Raw genomic sequence first — 16,050 nt, 5'->3', positions numbered from 1 at the left:
ATTGACGCCCATCACAATGGGAGTAGCGCTGGAGCCGACCATGAATGAAAATGATAGCTTTTGTACGCTTTCTTCCCTTATGGATGGACCACAACTGTTCGGTGTCGGGCCGGTGGCATCAGGAATAGATACTCCCACTTGATTTTCCCATGTGATTGTACAGATTAGTTATTACTTTCAGCAGACTCGGGCCACCAGTTTCGAGACGAAGCTTATATTTTTTTGGCTTATAATTAACCTCGGTTAAAGGACTTTAAACGAGCCAGTGATTAATCACTTTCGTAATTACACAAAATTCGTTTCTCTTCGCGTGTAATACAATGAAGAAAATGCGACTGACCGGTCAGGTCGAATGAACCGTGGCAGACAGGACCGAACATGCCGTCAGGAACCTCGATCAGTGTGATTACCTTCCTGAATGACCACATAGCTCGGCTCGTGTGAAGCAATCAAATCCATATTGGACACAGACGGCCTCTGCTTTTCGGCAATTACAATCAAGACGCTTTTCTCCTTATTCCACAGTGCCATAAGATCCATTTACGCAAGGCAAAGGCTTTCCGGAGAATCTCTGTAATTTACAGTTTGCTTGTAAATCATTCCACTGCACAAAAGCTGTTGAACAAAGAAAATGTTTATCACCGCTCTTCGCCTGTTCGCTGACCCGAAGCTCGGGTTCAGCCGATCAATTCGCCCAGGGCCCCCAGCGCATATGGAAAAGCTATATGTATTTTTGTTTGGGCGGACTCCGCACATTGCTCGCCCTTCTTTAGGTTAACCGGAGCCGGCTTTTGTCCCTGCCGCTCGTATTGACGGCACCTGACATTGCAATCGCTCAGCACGACGCGCACACGGAGAGATTAATGACTGCAGATGGCGCTGCTGCTGAGTGCTGCCGGCGGCGGTATCTCCCATGCCTGCCGCGGTGCAGTATTGGGTTGATTCGGGCAAACACAATGCGCAAGCCGCTAACTGTTACGTATTGAAAAAGTGCCCAGTAACTGTGCAGGAGCCGCTCTAACAAAGACGTCATTCGACGCATTCGACGCTGCTCTGGTGAGATTATTTGCTGATCAAAAGCGATCAGATTGGATGAACTGATCTAGTGAAATTATAATCAATCACATCAAGATTGCGTAGAAGTGGCATAAAAGTTTAGGTAAAACTTGTTTTGTGATTTTCCTATCAAGCACGGGAATCTTGAACATAATTATACTTAGATTAGAACATGAATTTCAAAAGTTTGACATCAAGTTAAACTAAAATATTCTTTGGGAGGTAAATGGTTTTTTTAGTGGTTATCTTAGTACCTCACTATAGAATCAACAAAAAATGAATTTGTTTTCGACTAGATTTCGTTTTATTAACTGTTTATTCTCGATTGACTCAGTTTTATTTTTTCATCAAACAAGTCAATCCTTCATTCATGTTGTATTTTGTTATGTTCATTTTCCACTATGAACATTTATTGTTATTCTTAGCATCTTAGACTAATAATTACCATTTTGAACCATTTGCACTTCCATGAAAAATATCTGTAAACTACATATTGTTTGCATACATTTTCGTGTCATTTTGTGACTGCTGACAGCAGAAAGTGTTGCCAGCATCCGTTTCCGTATCTCGTGTCTCTTTTATTTCTCTGACTCTTTTCGATGAAATGCTGATGTATTTTAAATTGTTTGGTAATGTTTTCGCACAAGAATTTTAACACGTGTTCATCACATTCAATATTTTGTAATTATATAAAATAGTGTACAAATAGTTAGTTCTTTACGGTCGAATATGATTTACCATAATATGTAGTAAGAAAATATGTGGCATTAACTACAAGTATCGTTGATGGTTGCTGCATTGTATCCAGCGTATTCACTGAAGGCCACCTTGATACAGAGTACCTGCAATTGGACCCACCGCGGTAGATCGGACAAAGCTGATAGTGTCACCTACCGGTAGCGCAGGTATCAATCAAACTTCTCACGACGCCAGGACCATTTTGATGTCGTTCATTTTTATGAAAGCTGCTTTTGTGTGGGGCTATTTCAGTGCACCTTTTACACGGCAACAGCACGTGGCTGAAAAGAATCCACCGTGAGAGGTTCCGCAAGGAAAAGTTGAGTTTTTTGTTGTTTGTTGGCACTTGTCACCCGTAATAAGAGTGGCCTCTTGAAGATTTCAAATGCTGCCGTGGTTTAACGAGTTGAAACTTTTAACACCTTAGACAGATCAATCTCCGACTCAGATTGAATGCTCCGTAGGTCAATTGCGTCCCAGATCTAAACGCCACGATAAGACGCTGGAATTCCCCCGTCACATTTCAGTGCATTTCAAGTGAAGTCAGCCTTAAAAATTAGATCAGCCACAGCGGAGGAGCGATCGGTTCAAAAGGCGAGTCATGCCTGCACCCACAATTCTCCGAAGTTCAACACACCGATGCTCAGCGTTTGGAACAAAACAAACGCAAGCCCCTGTGGGTGCGTCAGTTATACCCGGGGATGTCGCGTCGCGGCCACGTGCATATCTTGAAACGTGCAAGCGCACCTCGAATATCACGATCGCGGCCGGACCCGCAAGCTTCCCCGGAATAGCGAGGGTGGTACTATGGTCTGTGCCTCGCGACGACCTACTTCAAACCGTAAACGTGCTTGCGGCGTCCGAGCGAATCAAGTCAAATCACGTCAACTGATAGTTTCCGACGGTCGGCGCTGGTCCCCGCATTTTGCGAAGCTGGGAAGACGGTACGCGGGGTCATACAGAAGGAGGTCATGTCGCGACCCGTAAACACGTACTGCTCACGCTTTCTTATTATTTCTGACGGCGCTGGTGATGATGCTTCGCCCGCTACTTGACAGAGCGCAGCGAGGAATGCGCCTATTTTTGCGTTTAAATCGAATCGGCCTTTTCTAACTCAGGATTTTATTAGCTTGAGAGTTTACTCAGGAAGGCCGTTCCAGAGGACGGCTTTTGAAAAAAGTTGTGGTTCAAATTAAAAAGTTAGGATTAAGAGCGAAATTACATGCACTTACCTCAACCCGGTTTGACCAGCTGTAAAAGATATAAACTGAAGAAACAGTGAGGGTGTGTGCTTTGTCATTTTTCTACGGTTTGCTGCATTTGCACTGCAGTGCGTCTTGCTGTACGCCTTCTGCCAGATGTAATGAAACTGTACGAAATCGCAGTCACTGGCGCATAATGGGAATTGACAACGATGGGCATAATTAGGAACCGTCGCGGTACATCCATTGTTTGCAATCCAAGTGCTTCTGAATATCAGGCTCCGCGTAGCATAGCAGCATTACATAGTTGTCACCGAAACCGCGTGGTAAATTCAATACTTTGTTGCTTTTTTTAAACGAAATGCTCAACTTTAAAAGACTTTTTTCACACGGGTCGACAAAGGTGAAAAATATGTTGCCCTAAAGCTCAAAATATTTGCCCTAAGAAGGTTATAGTTTTTTAACCATTTCTTTAAATTCAGGTGCCCCTAGTTTGGCTAGAAGTGCATCAAAAGGCCACAGAGTAATCGCTCACCGGGTTCGTCGCTTGTACGTCGGCTTAGAGGAAAATTCATTGAGGTTTCATAAAAAATTAACTTAGCTAGGGGCACCAAAATTCACAGAAATGGTTTGAGAGCCATGTATATTTCGACATCAATCTTTGTCAATGTATTCATTGTGCAACTGTTGCCGTATGCATTTCACCCAATGGTAGTACAAAATTACATCAAAAGTTGTAGGAATTGAGAGATCCAATCCAATTCGTATTAAGGCTTGCACTTTTGCGTGTAAATATAATAAACGTTAATTTCATGCGACGGGATAAATGTATAGAAGCGACTAGTCGTCGGAAGCGCCGGCCGCGTGTAGGCAAGCGATTGATTTACTAGGGTTGCTTATACATTATATTTTTCTTTTTGTTAAGTCCGATTGAACGGTTGTTGATAACGACAGAAGACACTTCCATATCGTGAATATACGTTGAAAAAAAATATTTTTACAACAACAGAGGAAAATAAAATATAAATTTCGATCAATAATCTTGATAAGTATCTAACCTGTAAAACTACTAGTTTTGAATTAAAAAAATATAACATTGAGATTATAGTAAAGCAAAGCCTTGGTGCTGCATTCTGATTCGGGACTCGACCTTCTGCTTATTATACACAATTTCGCAGCCAACTGTCAAGTGTACAGTACAATTACGGGGCTAGCGCTACGATCCTACTGACACTAACAATTTCTCCCGGGCAGAGTCTCGAACCTACGACGACTGGATTGTGAGGCCAGCATCGTACCTCGAGACCAGTTGGAACGAGGAGCTCCGTAGCCGCAAGGTTAAAGAGTTCGCTTTGGTAAGCAGGTGGTCGTGGGTTCGAATCTTAGTAGAATCAGGGCATTTGGTTACCAAAGGTCTTTAGCATGGGTTTATTCTCAGGTTTCCCAACAAGTACCCTTCCTTCAATTTGAATTCTATAGTACCTCTGTTGATTCTCCTTCTAACAAAAAAAGTCCCTGTTAACATGAAACTCATGTGAGTAACGTATGGAAGTTCTCTGCAGGGAATTGTAATTAGGCGATATTGTTAGAAGCAGGGCCGGCGGTTCTTGTGGGTAGTATGGGTAGTAGTACCCACTCGGAAAATATCCCTGTGGGTACTTACCCACAGGAAATTATCCGACAAAACCAAAAAATGAATTTCTATAGAGCTTTCTACGCCAGATCTCACCAATACAGGTTTAGTAGTGTATCCTTATAAAACCGTTTTGTTTTCAACCAAAAAATCAGCTGATTTTCAATTTCGAAAAATATTTCACTTATGATTCCTAGTTCATTAGTGTTACCTGTTTTAACAAACTTTTTTTTAGTGGAAAAATAGATGAAATAAAACTAAAAATCGGCTTACAACTTGAATAAAAGTTCGGGGCAGGAGGAATTTTTTTTACCACCAGCGTGTTGATTATTTGCAACCAAAAAATAAAACTTGTATTAGTGAAATCGACAACTAATACAAGCGCAGAGAGGAAGGTCTATGTTCGAAACATAGAATTGCCGCATACATATGCGAGCGACCGCTTTTTAATGGATATCGTTGAGCGAGAGTTTATAAAGCTACAGATTTAATGTATTTCTAAACAAACAAGCTTTCAAACAAAATTTCGATTACGAAAACTGTAAGAGCTTCTTTTGTGCATTTTTTTCATTGGTAAAAAAATAAGACTTTTTCTACTGTGAGTGAAGCCTTACAAGAAACCCACTTAAGTTCAAATTTTGGATGGAGTCTTTTTTCGAGAAGACAAAATTGTTGAGTCTTGAGTTTGCATTAAAAAATGCCCAAAAATTGTCTATTTTCCATGAGTTTACCTGTACATGCACTAACGAAACAACTCATGCAGCATCAATCATAGTAACCCATGAGTCAGCAGAAAAAAAATAACTCGAACTCTAACCGTGATGGCGTTTAAAGAACGGTACGCCACTACGTCAAAAACGGATATCGTGCGACACTTTGTAGATGCCGGGTACGCCCGTTTCGGCATCTATAATATACTGGACAAGAATCAAAGCATCGAAAAAAAACTGGTTCCGAACGGCCGATGACTCTGAGCGAGAAGAAGCTTTAAAGGATGCTTAAGTGGAAAACAGAGAAAAAATGGCTACATCGCTGCGTGCGCTTGGTCGGGAGCCTGGTGCCATCGGCCAAACTGTTAAAAATTACCTGGCGAACATGGATGGCAACGACCGGCAGGGCACTTCGTATTTTACTTCCTCCACGAAGGAAGTGAGCTCCAAGGTGAAGATCATTTAACACACCAAGTTCCCCAAGAAGGTACTGCTATAGCTGACAATCAGCGAGAAGGGGATGTCAAAGTCGCTGACTGGCCGTGAACGGGGAAATTTATAGTAAGAAGTGTCTGCCGAAAGTTGCGTCGTTCATTAAGAAATACCATAAGGGCGAAAACGCGGTGTACTGGCTGGATCTGCCGTCGGCCCACTACTCGAAGCAAGTTTTGGAGGAGATGGTGCGACCCCTAGCTGGTGACATCGAGAGTTTCTGGGGAAAACTGAAGCGTAAGATCTACCCCAACAATTTTGTCGCGGAAATTGAAAAATAAAACGAAGAAAGAACTCAAAAACATGCCTACACGCATGTTTTCGTCCACCATTGCGATTTTTCCGGTTAACTACTGGATGGCCCCCCATGAACCTTCCCTATTCCTTACTACCCACTTGAGAAAATAGTGTGACGCCGGCTCTGGTTAGGAGGGTACAGATGCTCGGTATAGTAGGGTAGCAAGCTCTAAACGAAAAAGTAAAACTTACACACAAGCACGAGTATGAATGATAAGCGTATCACTTACTTCAATAGTGATACTGTAAATAATAGGAAGCGCGGAGTACAGAAAACACTTGGGCAATATCACAATAGATCTAATCTCCGGTCGCAGTGATGAGTCCACACAGAAAAAAAACTGTAACAAATTTACCGCAGTTGAATAATTATATATTTTCATTTGTTTACTTCATCTGATATTATATTACATTATATCGAAAACGTGACGAACTAAGCTGTGCAAAATGGCAAATAAACCGCTTTGTCAATTTAAGGAATTTATCTTGGTGACATATATTGTTAGTTAAGTAAAAATGTTCGATTTTGTGTGATACTTATTTCACACTGTTACCGGACATTTTGTTAAAATGGAACGGTATTGAATATGAGACGTTGAGGTGTGGGGTTTGTAAAATTAATTGTTAGATGTAAAAATCTTGTATGTAAGGTAGGTCAAGTAAAGTAGTTTTCTTGTTTGGCCTTCAGAGTCCACCCAGGAACATTCAGACCAGGTGTTGTGGCTTAGCACGGAGGCACTAAAGCCTCCGTGAAATATAGCCCAGGGAAAGGACAGCCTTACTCCTTAAACGGTAATAACCCCAGATCTATATTTATATGTACATATTTGTAACGTAAAAACCGCAACGATAAAAGACGACAAAAAGTCCGCATTAAAGTTACACACCCCTTAAAACGATCCAGAAAAATTTATACCATATAAATGCCAAAAGTGTTTTTCAAATATAATTCCATTTTTATGGAGAAAGTATATCGCCTACCCCTTAAAATATTCATGCGCCTACAGAAAAATTAGGTTTTGAATAACATTCTGAAAATTTCAAATATTTTAGAAACAAAAATATATTACATCCATTCCTTTTTCTAATCAGATGTCTGTTCTAATGCAACCCCTGTTATGATATTGTTTCAAAATAGATGAACACTAGGAAAATGTATAAATTATATTATGTCATATTAACAATATATAAATTTTTCCGCTTTTAGTAATGATCACCTCCATCTTGATGAACCGAAAAACTATAGGATTCCGTTACCAAGTATTTTTGGCGACTTTTAACAACGATCAACTGATACGGAGACTCTTGTGAGCCAGTACTGATCGAACGTTGAATGGGGGGAGTATGTGATATTGAAGTAATGTTTTCTTTGTTATTTGATCAAAAAGAGATAATTACATAATTTAATGTGACAATGTTAATAAGATATATTTCTTTTAAAAGGATCACATATTCTAGAACAACATTTGACACATGTTTCCTGACAAAAGTCACGGTAATCAAACAGTGATATTTGTCGGTCAAAGCTTGATGTTTACTTTTCCATAATATCATAAATATTCTTGCTTGCAAAGTAAAGTAATTTGGTCTGTGATTCTTTAGAGAAAAACTTGTAAATTCTAATTCAATTGTCACAGAGACAAAAATTAGAAAAAAATATTTTTTAATGAGAACTTTAGTGACTTTTGTGAGAAAATTCATAAAAGTTTTTCTATAAAAAGTAATAGTTACTCAATTACAAAAACTGTTGCCCCATTTTGTTTCTGTAACGTTTGAGGGACAATATTGAGACCAAAGCCTTATTTAATTTGTGACTCTCGTGCGGATTGAGCACAGCAGCTGATGCAACTCGTGGTTCATCCGCCCCCGCCATGTACTCCACCACAGATGGTACGCTGCACCTTCCGTTCGAAAACCCTAAGGGCACGTTGGTCCTCCACGAGCATGGTCCAGGTTTGTAAACAGTTAACTTCGTGCGGCGGTGGATTTTATTCGAGCAGAGCGTCCTTCGGAGTCCAAAGTAGGTACGGTTTCCTGCCATAAGGCGTCGACGAATTTCTCTACTGGTGCAGCAGTGAGCCCAGGTACACGAATTCGTCTACCACCTCGATTTCATCATCGCTAATATGAATTCGTGGCGGGAGGTTTATACTGTCTTCTCTGGAACCACTTCCTCTCATGTACTTAGTTTTTGCTACGTTTATGGCCAGTCCAATTCGTCCGGCTTCAGCCTTCAGTCTGATGTACGTCTCCGTCATCTTCTCAAGGGTTCGTGCTATAATGTCAATGTCATCGGCGAAGCCAAAAAGCAGAACAGAGATCTGTTACTGATCTGTAAATATCGTACCACTCGTGTCGATACCAGTCCAACGTATCACACCTTCCAAAGCGATGTTGAATAGCAAGCACGATAATCCATTACCTTGCCGTAACCCTCTTCGAGATTCGAAGGGACTCGAGAGTGTCTCCGAAACTCGAAGTACGTACATCACCCCATCCATCGTCGACTTGACCAACTGTGTCAGTTTATCCGGAAAACTCTAATCGTGTATAGTCTGCCTTAGCTGATCTCGATCGATTGTGTCGTATGCCGACTTAATTTCGATGAACAAATGATGTGTGGGCACGTTATACTCACGGCACTTCTGTTGAAACCTGGCTTACCGCGAATATTTGGTGCGTGGTGGCTGCGGGCACCCATAAATCCCGCTTGGTAGTGACCCACGAATTCCGTCGCAAAGGGCGGCAATCGACGGCACAGAATTTGAAAGAGCACCTTGTAGGCGGCATTCAGCAACGTGATTGCACGGTAGTTGCAGCAATCCAACATGTCGCCTTTTTTGTAGATTGTGCACACTGTACCCTCCATCCATTCCTCCGGTACTGCCTCCACCTCCCAAATCTTGGCAATAACCCAGTGTAGTGCTTTAGCCAGTGATTCACCACCATGTTTTGACAGCTCGCTGGGGAGTTGGCCAGCTTTAGCAGCTTTATTGTTTTTCAGCCGGCCGATTTCCTCTCTAACCTTCGAGGTCAGGGGCTGGGATTCTGGCGTCATCTGCGCGTACTCCGAGATCTACTACCACTGCGTCGTCGTCCTCTACTACATCGCCATTAAAGTGCTCCTCACACTTATTCGTTAGAAGGTTGCCGTCCAGGTCCCTGCTCATGTCGGCTTGTAGCACATTGCCTTTGCGGGAACTGTTCAACTTCTCCTAGAACTTTCGTGTGTCGTTTGCACGGCACAGTTCCTCCATCGCGGTATCGCTGTATTAGATCTTGGTAAACCACTTCCAGAATCGTATACATACTCGTTTACAACACAGACAGAAATGCGTCATAGTCACCGCAGGAGTACCGTAAGGTTCTATCCTGGACCCGGTACTGTGGAATGTTATGTATGACGGTGTGTTCAAAACTAAAACTCACTCCCGGAGTGGTGACTGTTGGCTTTGTGGACGATATAACTCTAGAAGTCTATGGCAATGAAAGAGGTCGAGTTGAAAGCTACACTTTCAATTAAAATCGTAGAAGACTGAATGCGCTCCAGATATCTGGAGCTAGCGCACCACAAGAGGGAGGTCATCGTGGTAAACCACCGCAGATTGGAGCAGAAAACAAAAACTAGTGCCGATGGATGCGCTAACCCTTAAAACGGTCTTTGAAACACTTAGGTCTAATTTTTGGTGATTTAGTAGAAAGTGCGCGGACGAGGCCATCTGGAGAGCGGTCAGCGCGACTGCTCCCCGGATAGTCCAAGCACTACAAGGCACCAATCGACGAAAATTGATCTTTCGTGGTATTGTCCGGACGCTGTTGCTGTTTGCACATTTTTGTTTTTTTTACCCTTAAGCAGTGCTACTTATTGAGTAGTAACCTGTTCCGTGTTATAGTGCGTTTTTGTCTTCTCCTTCTGACTTAGTAACCTACTGCCTTCCTTATCGACTTTACCAAATCCTCCTGCTAGTCTATGATATTATCGAGGCTTTAAACCAGTGGTTATTAAGTCTGGAGAAAAGTTATAGTGCTTTTTGTTTTCTCCTTGAGACTTAGTGCGTTGTACTTAGTGATAAGCTCTGTTATCATCTCAATTGGATGCACTTTTTGCCCAGTTCAACAAGCGCCTGGTCTCACGGCGGAGGTTATAGAGCATTTCGTTCCAACACCTCTTCTTTAAAGGCTAGCTGGCCATGTAGGCGTCAGTGATCCTACATCCCAGTAATGTCCAGTTCTACGGGAGTGCGTACGTCGATTAAGCAGGGTGACCGAGGGTTAACTAGTTGTTTTTTTAACGAGAACCGGTTAGTCTCCTTCGGGTTTCTGATTTTTTTGCTTTTCCGATTAGTTCCGAAGAGCTCGCCTCTTATGGCGTTTGTTGAAGTGGACCTCGTTGGAGATGAGATATTCAAGAAATTATTCACCCCTGTTGTTGGTACCTGAGCTGCTCCAAATCGTGTAGTGAGCGTTTGCATTGCATCCGACGATGAACGGCTTGTTGACTGCGCAGACCTCGGGAGGCGGAATTTCGTCTAGGTCACCAGGGAAGTAAACGGATGTGATGACCATTTCTTGTTTTCCGTTGAACGTCGGGACACTCGAAATTCTGAATTTGGATTGTATTCGATGCTTAACAGAATTGCAGTCCTATATAGGGTTAGGCTGAGTGTTAGAGAAGATTAACCTACATTTTGAGTCTGTGAGACTGAGAACCCTTATGTTGTTGTCCCATGGTTCCTGGACCAGAACAGCGGTTAGTTGCTCTTTAGTGAATCTTTTACTGAGAACGTGTTAAGTGTGACGAAAATTCACCTATGTGCAGCAGAAGCTGCCCATTGCATTGCGAATCCGCCTGTGGTTGGATGTGGGTTGCCTTTGCTTTAACACCGACTTGTCTTGCCTGCTGTAAGCGATAGGCAACAGACGCATGACCAATACCGAAAGGTGGTTTCTGGGAGCTAGGTTTGCGAGCTAAAATTTGCAGTGTACCCCTTGGAGATTGCTCGGAATCTCCCTTCACTGGACGTTCCGCGTTGAGTAGGTGGTGATGATTAAACTGATCGTTCTGCATGTACCTTCCTACTCGTTGCTTTACTAAATATGTAGTTTATTAGAAAGCTCTGCTCGGTGATTTGGTCAGCAGATTGTTCGTCGATCTAAAGATATAGATCGGCGGTTTTCTCTGCCATCTTGCGGTTCCCTATACGCCACTCGAATGCAGAGATACCGTCGTTCTGTTTCTGGATGAATCGCAGTATCTTCTCGTTTGAAGTGTCCATGCTGTTCGAAAAATAACCTAGGAACAGGATCGCTTTTGACAGGTTATTCGTGTTGAAAACACGCAGTTGTGCTCCTTCCCAGAAGGTTAGGTCCGGAATGGTTTTCTCCAGCTACACAACTGTTTCGTTTACGACACAAGCCAAACAATGGTAGCCGTATTTAAAATAGCATCTCTTGAACTTGGGCCTGAGAAGGGTAGAGTCAAATGCCGCAATGAGATCCAGGAATCGTGCACAATTTTAAGTTTTTCCTTGGATTCCTTGGAATTTTGATGGAATAACCGTCAAAGGGGATGGCGATGTTTATAGCCTCTACCATTTCTCTGTAAGTAACTCCCGCCGAAAGTCCCGGAGCCGAGACACTAAAAACTGAAAATTTGTCTGAGTTTTGTCCAATCCAGTGACGAGCTATGTTTTAATAATTCTATATAGTTCAGTTAGACCAGTCTCCTCATTGGTGGCTTTAAAACTTTTTGGTAAACAAACAAAATAGCGGCCATAAATTTTGTGGAATAGTTACGTATTTTAATTATCTTTAAAACAAATGTAATGTTGAATAAATAGCTTAAGTAGTTTTTTTGTTATCATACAGCAATTCCAGCACGAGTTTTTGGTAATAAGTCCACCAATTTGATTTAATTTTCCTATACTAAACATTTTTTCCAATATTAAAAGTAAACTTTACGCAAATGCAAAAGATTTGTTTTTCTGCGTCGCTTTTTAACCTTTAAAAAGAATAGAAAGAATGGCTCCAACTGATGAGGAGATCCCCTTAAAAATGCATCCACAGAAAGCATTTCGCAAGCCACTATTCGCTAATAGCAAAGTTGCTATTGGCCGCTTGCATAATCGTGTCTTCGCCATTCCGTTGCCAGTCACTCCAAATTGTACACAGTTCACTACTATAGAATCTTTTAGCCGTTTTTGACTGCATATTTCCCAGTGTGTACCGAGCATCGCAACGTGCATAAGCAAATAATAAATTAGCAACAACTTTTCGCTTGGCCATCTCCGATCCGATGACTCAACGCATCCAGCCAAACCCTCTGCCTCGTGATGTCACGAGGTGGCAGCAGTGGCGGGCGGAACGCACCGTCACTAAAAGTCACCAGCATTACGCAAAAGTAAGCTAAAACCGATTCGCAGCCTATTATGCGTGGTGCCTTCTGACCAGCCATCATGTCAGGCCACTATCCGGTTCGGACCTGTAATACAACCTCCAGTCAGTGGCAACGACGGCGGCGGCGGTGTCGTTAATTTAATTATCCGCGTAACGGCTGCCGTCCGCATCCGACGACCCGTGGCATAAGGCACTCGAACGCAGCCACCACCACCGGACGCAGACGCACGGACGAAGCTGCCGCGTTGAAGGATACGGTGCCGTACGATTTGACGAGCCAGATTACGCGACGAAAAAGTTTAAACCGGGAGGAGGATAAACCGGCTGCGGAATTGCATTGCATCGATCGGGTACGAAGAGGCGACGCGATCGACGCGGCCACATTCTATTGTTTATGTGGATCACAGCTCGTGAGAGAAATGTATCTTTAGGCCTCCGCGTACCTCCGTCACAGATGATTTCTCGAGTTGCAGCTTCAGCCTCTGTCTGTGAGGTCAAAAACGCAACGGTCGTCGGTCGTATGTCGGCGCTCATTAACGTTATGACAGATGATTTACTTGGAGTTTTCCGAAAGTGGCACTTTGCGGACAGTTGCCGCCGCAGGGACGATGGATGTGGTGAATCAGCCACAGCACTGCGGCAACGTCATCAAGAGACGTGCCTCAGTGGATGTCATTGGAGACCCCAATTGACCGCACGGCAATTTATCGCCATTTATGGTCAAGTGAAATGTTTTCTCGATAACGGAGCGCAAAGGTGAGCAGATCCATTCAATGTACGGAGCCGGTAATAATTGCCGTGTCGCCGCGCGACGGTACCATCCCCAATTTGACGCAAGATCTGTCTGCCCGCAGGTCACGGATTGATCTTTCATATCCGAACACATTGCCGCCGGCGTTGCAGCCTGCAAGTATGTTACTTTCTGACAATAATAAGCAGTTTTATTAATACCGCTTCAAAGAGAATACTCTGTCTGTAGCGGCTAGCAGTTTATGACCATTGCTAAAGGAAATATTAAAACAAATGTGTACCTTAATATAAAGAGGGGGAATCAGAAGAGTGCATCGCGATGTGATTAAGTACACTCGAGCAGGAGCAATCGTCCTTCCGTGAAGACCGCCTACAACAACCACGCCAAGCTGCCGGTTCGGGAAGTGATGGCACAACAGCCAGTGGCCACTTGAACGGTCAATCAAATTGCGTCTCTTTGACCGTTTGTGACCCGCCATCGCCATCGGGTCCTGATTTAAGTGTTTAGGTTGCGAATATTCACCGTACTCCATCACGTGTATTGCCGATTGGCGCTTGTAAAAGAGGTCATCAGCGGAAATGCCCGACTACCAGTCCTATCTGCTCGGCTCCTCTGCCGACCGATTGCAAATGAGTAATTGAAGATATTATTTTAACCTTTGGATAATGGATCCGCGCTGAGTTTATGGTTATTATAGGCGGTGTGTGCGATGTGAAGTATCAATTGTAAAAGCACTGGCGGAGTGGGTAATGATTCGGAAAATTAACGAGTGTCTAAAATGATTGTGTTTCTTTGTGACTACAAATGTACCTTCATTATATTTGCATCGACGATGCAAGGATACAAAGATATACGATTTCGATTGATAGTGTTTTCAGCGAAGGATTTCCCTTTCACCTCGTTTTTTTTTTCTCGAATCGATTTAAAATCTTAAAAGATTATTTAAAAAACAAATTATAATTTAAATCAAATTTTTCAGAATAGAAAAATGAAGACTGTCAGTTTATGATAATTTTAAAGCCATCAACTTGAACCTTTTCCTGTTATTTATATAAGATCTGCAAACCAAAACAGACAAAGTGAGGCCCGTGCTTTTTAAATCTAATTAAAGAGTGAGAGTTTTATTCGGTAACCTTAAAAAAAGTTATCTTGAATGGATTATTATAAATTTTCAGCTTATTCTCATGTTCAAAATTTAGCTTAAAGTCGTGATATTCAAATGTTAAATATGAAAGTAAAGCATCTAGGCAGAAATTGAAAACTATTTTTCACAAAATTAAGTTTGAGAGATTTAAATAGAAAATTCCAGCATAGGCGAATATGAATTATTCTGAAAACAGTAACCTTTCAAGTAACGTGATTGATTAAAAATGCCTCAACCCAAATATTTTCACAACCTCCTAAAGCTTTCACCGTTTAGTATACGTGCTGAATAATTACCGATTTCTTATCAACTATCAATCAACCACATCCAGTAAAAATCTCAATTTATTTTAAACCTCCTTTATCAGCGTCACAATTTCTCTCGCTTTTTCTCTCTCTCGTAATGACAGCCGTCGGTTTTATTTTCGGTAAATTTATTCCAGCACTTCATCGACATTCCAAGATGGTGCGAAATTGATAACGAGGTGCGAAGCCGGTTTCGGGTAGATAGTAATGTTTCTGCACCTTGCCGCCGTGTTGTTTGCTGGTGAAACTGACGAGTCCCACTGATAAATAATAATGTTTTCAAATATCAAGTTAAATATTCGCGACGGAAGTAGCTCTGTAACCTTTACACTTTTTACCGTTACATTGTCACATAAAACATAGTTTTTCTAAATATGTTGGAATATATAAAATCCTACTAAAGGTGTTATGGTATGTTTGGGTATAATTAAGAGATTATTATATTAGTTTCCTAAAACTGGAAGAATAGTGGATTTTAACCCTACAGAATCTGCCACAGGCCACATAGAAAATTAAAATAATACAAATAAATTTGACCTTTTTGAAACATCAAATGTGAGCACGTGTAAGTACAGTTCCTGAGGGTGTGCCTGCAAACCCTACTTGTGCCCTTCAAGGATCTATGTTAAAAGTTTGCAAATAATTGGCGTTTTTGTTGAAAGTGATAACTGAATTTTCTTTTTTCTTGTAAGCTTTGAATTTTTGGGGACAACGAAATTCTTTTTATAGCATGGCAAATTGGTCCAAAACACATTGAGAAAACGTAAAATTAGTAGATATGATCATTCATTAGTATACACTGGCTAGCCGTTTTAGATTCTCGAACAATTATGAAATTTTGCTCAGTTTACGTGGTTTACGGACAGCCTCTTTTCGCTGCTACACTTTTCTCATATAGCAGAATCATTCACAATGATATCCAACAATATGACACCAAAAAATTAATTTTGATCGTGAATCTTAATTTTTCGACATAATTTTGTTTAATTGTTGTATTCTATTCACAACAAACTATGTACATGTTTTCATTAAAGCAATCATGATAACAATGGTATGCAAATAAGTTAACAATTATACTATCATATTATAAGGTGTGCAACTATGTTCTCACTTTTTGTCAATAGATGACGCCAGTCGTTAGTGCTGATCACGTTCGACATATGTGTCAGAATTCGTGAAACGGATCATTAAAAATCGCGATGTCTAATTTTCTCAAATAACTAATAAAAACTTCAAGAGTTTCACTCGGGAAGTTGATTTTCCAATTTTTATTGAATTTGAGTAAGTTTTCAAGTTGTTATTGTCATTTGAAATTTAGGTCAAAAT

At 41.6% G+C, this 16,050-nt stretch overlaps 1 protein-coding gene across 7 annotated transcripts in view; it reads left to right on the top strand.

The window, feature by feature from the left end:
* The window catches only part of LOC129727880 (helix-loop-helix protein delilah), a 216,927-nt gene that overhangs the window by 82,280 nt on the left and 118,597 nt on the right, over positions 1-16,050 (top strand). The window lies entirely within an intron of this gene.

Source organism: Wyeomyia smithii, chromosome 3 (genome assembly GCF_029784165.1).
Source record: "Wyeomyia smithii strain HCP4-BCI-WySm-NY-G18 chromosome 3, ASM2978416v1, whole genome shotgun sequence".
NCBI lineage: Eukaryota > Metazoa > Arthropoda > Insecta > Diptera > Culicidae > Wyeomyia > Wyeomyia smithii.
This window is presented reverse-complemented; position numbering and strand designations above follow the sequence as displayed.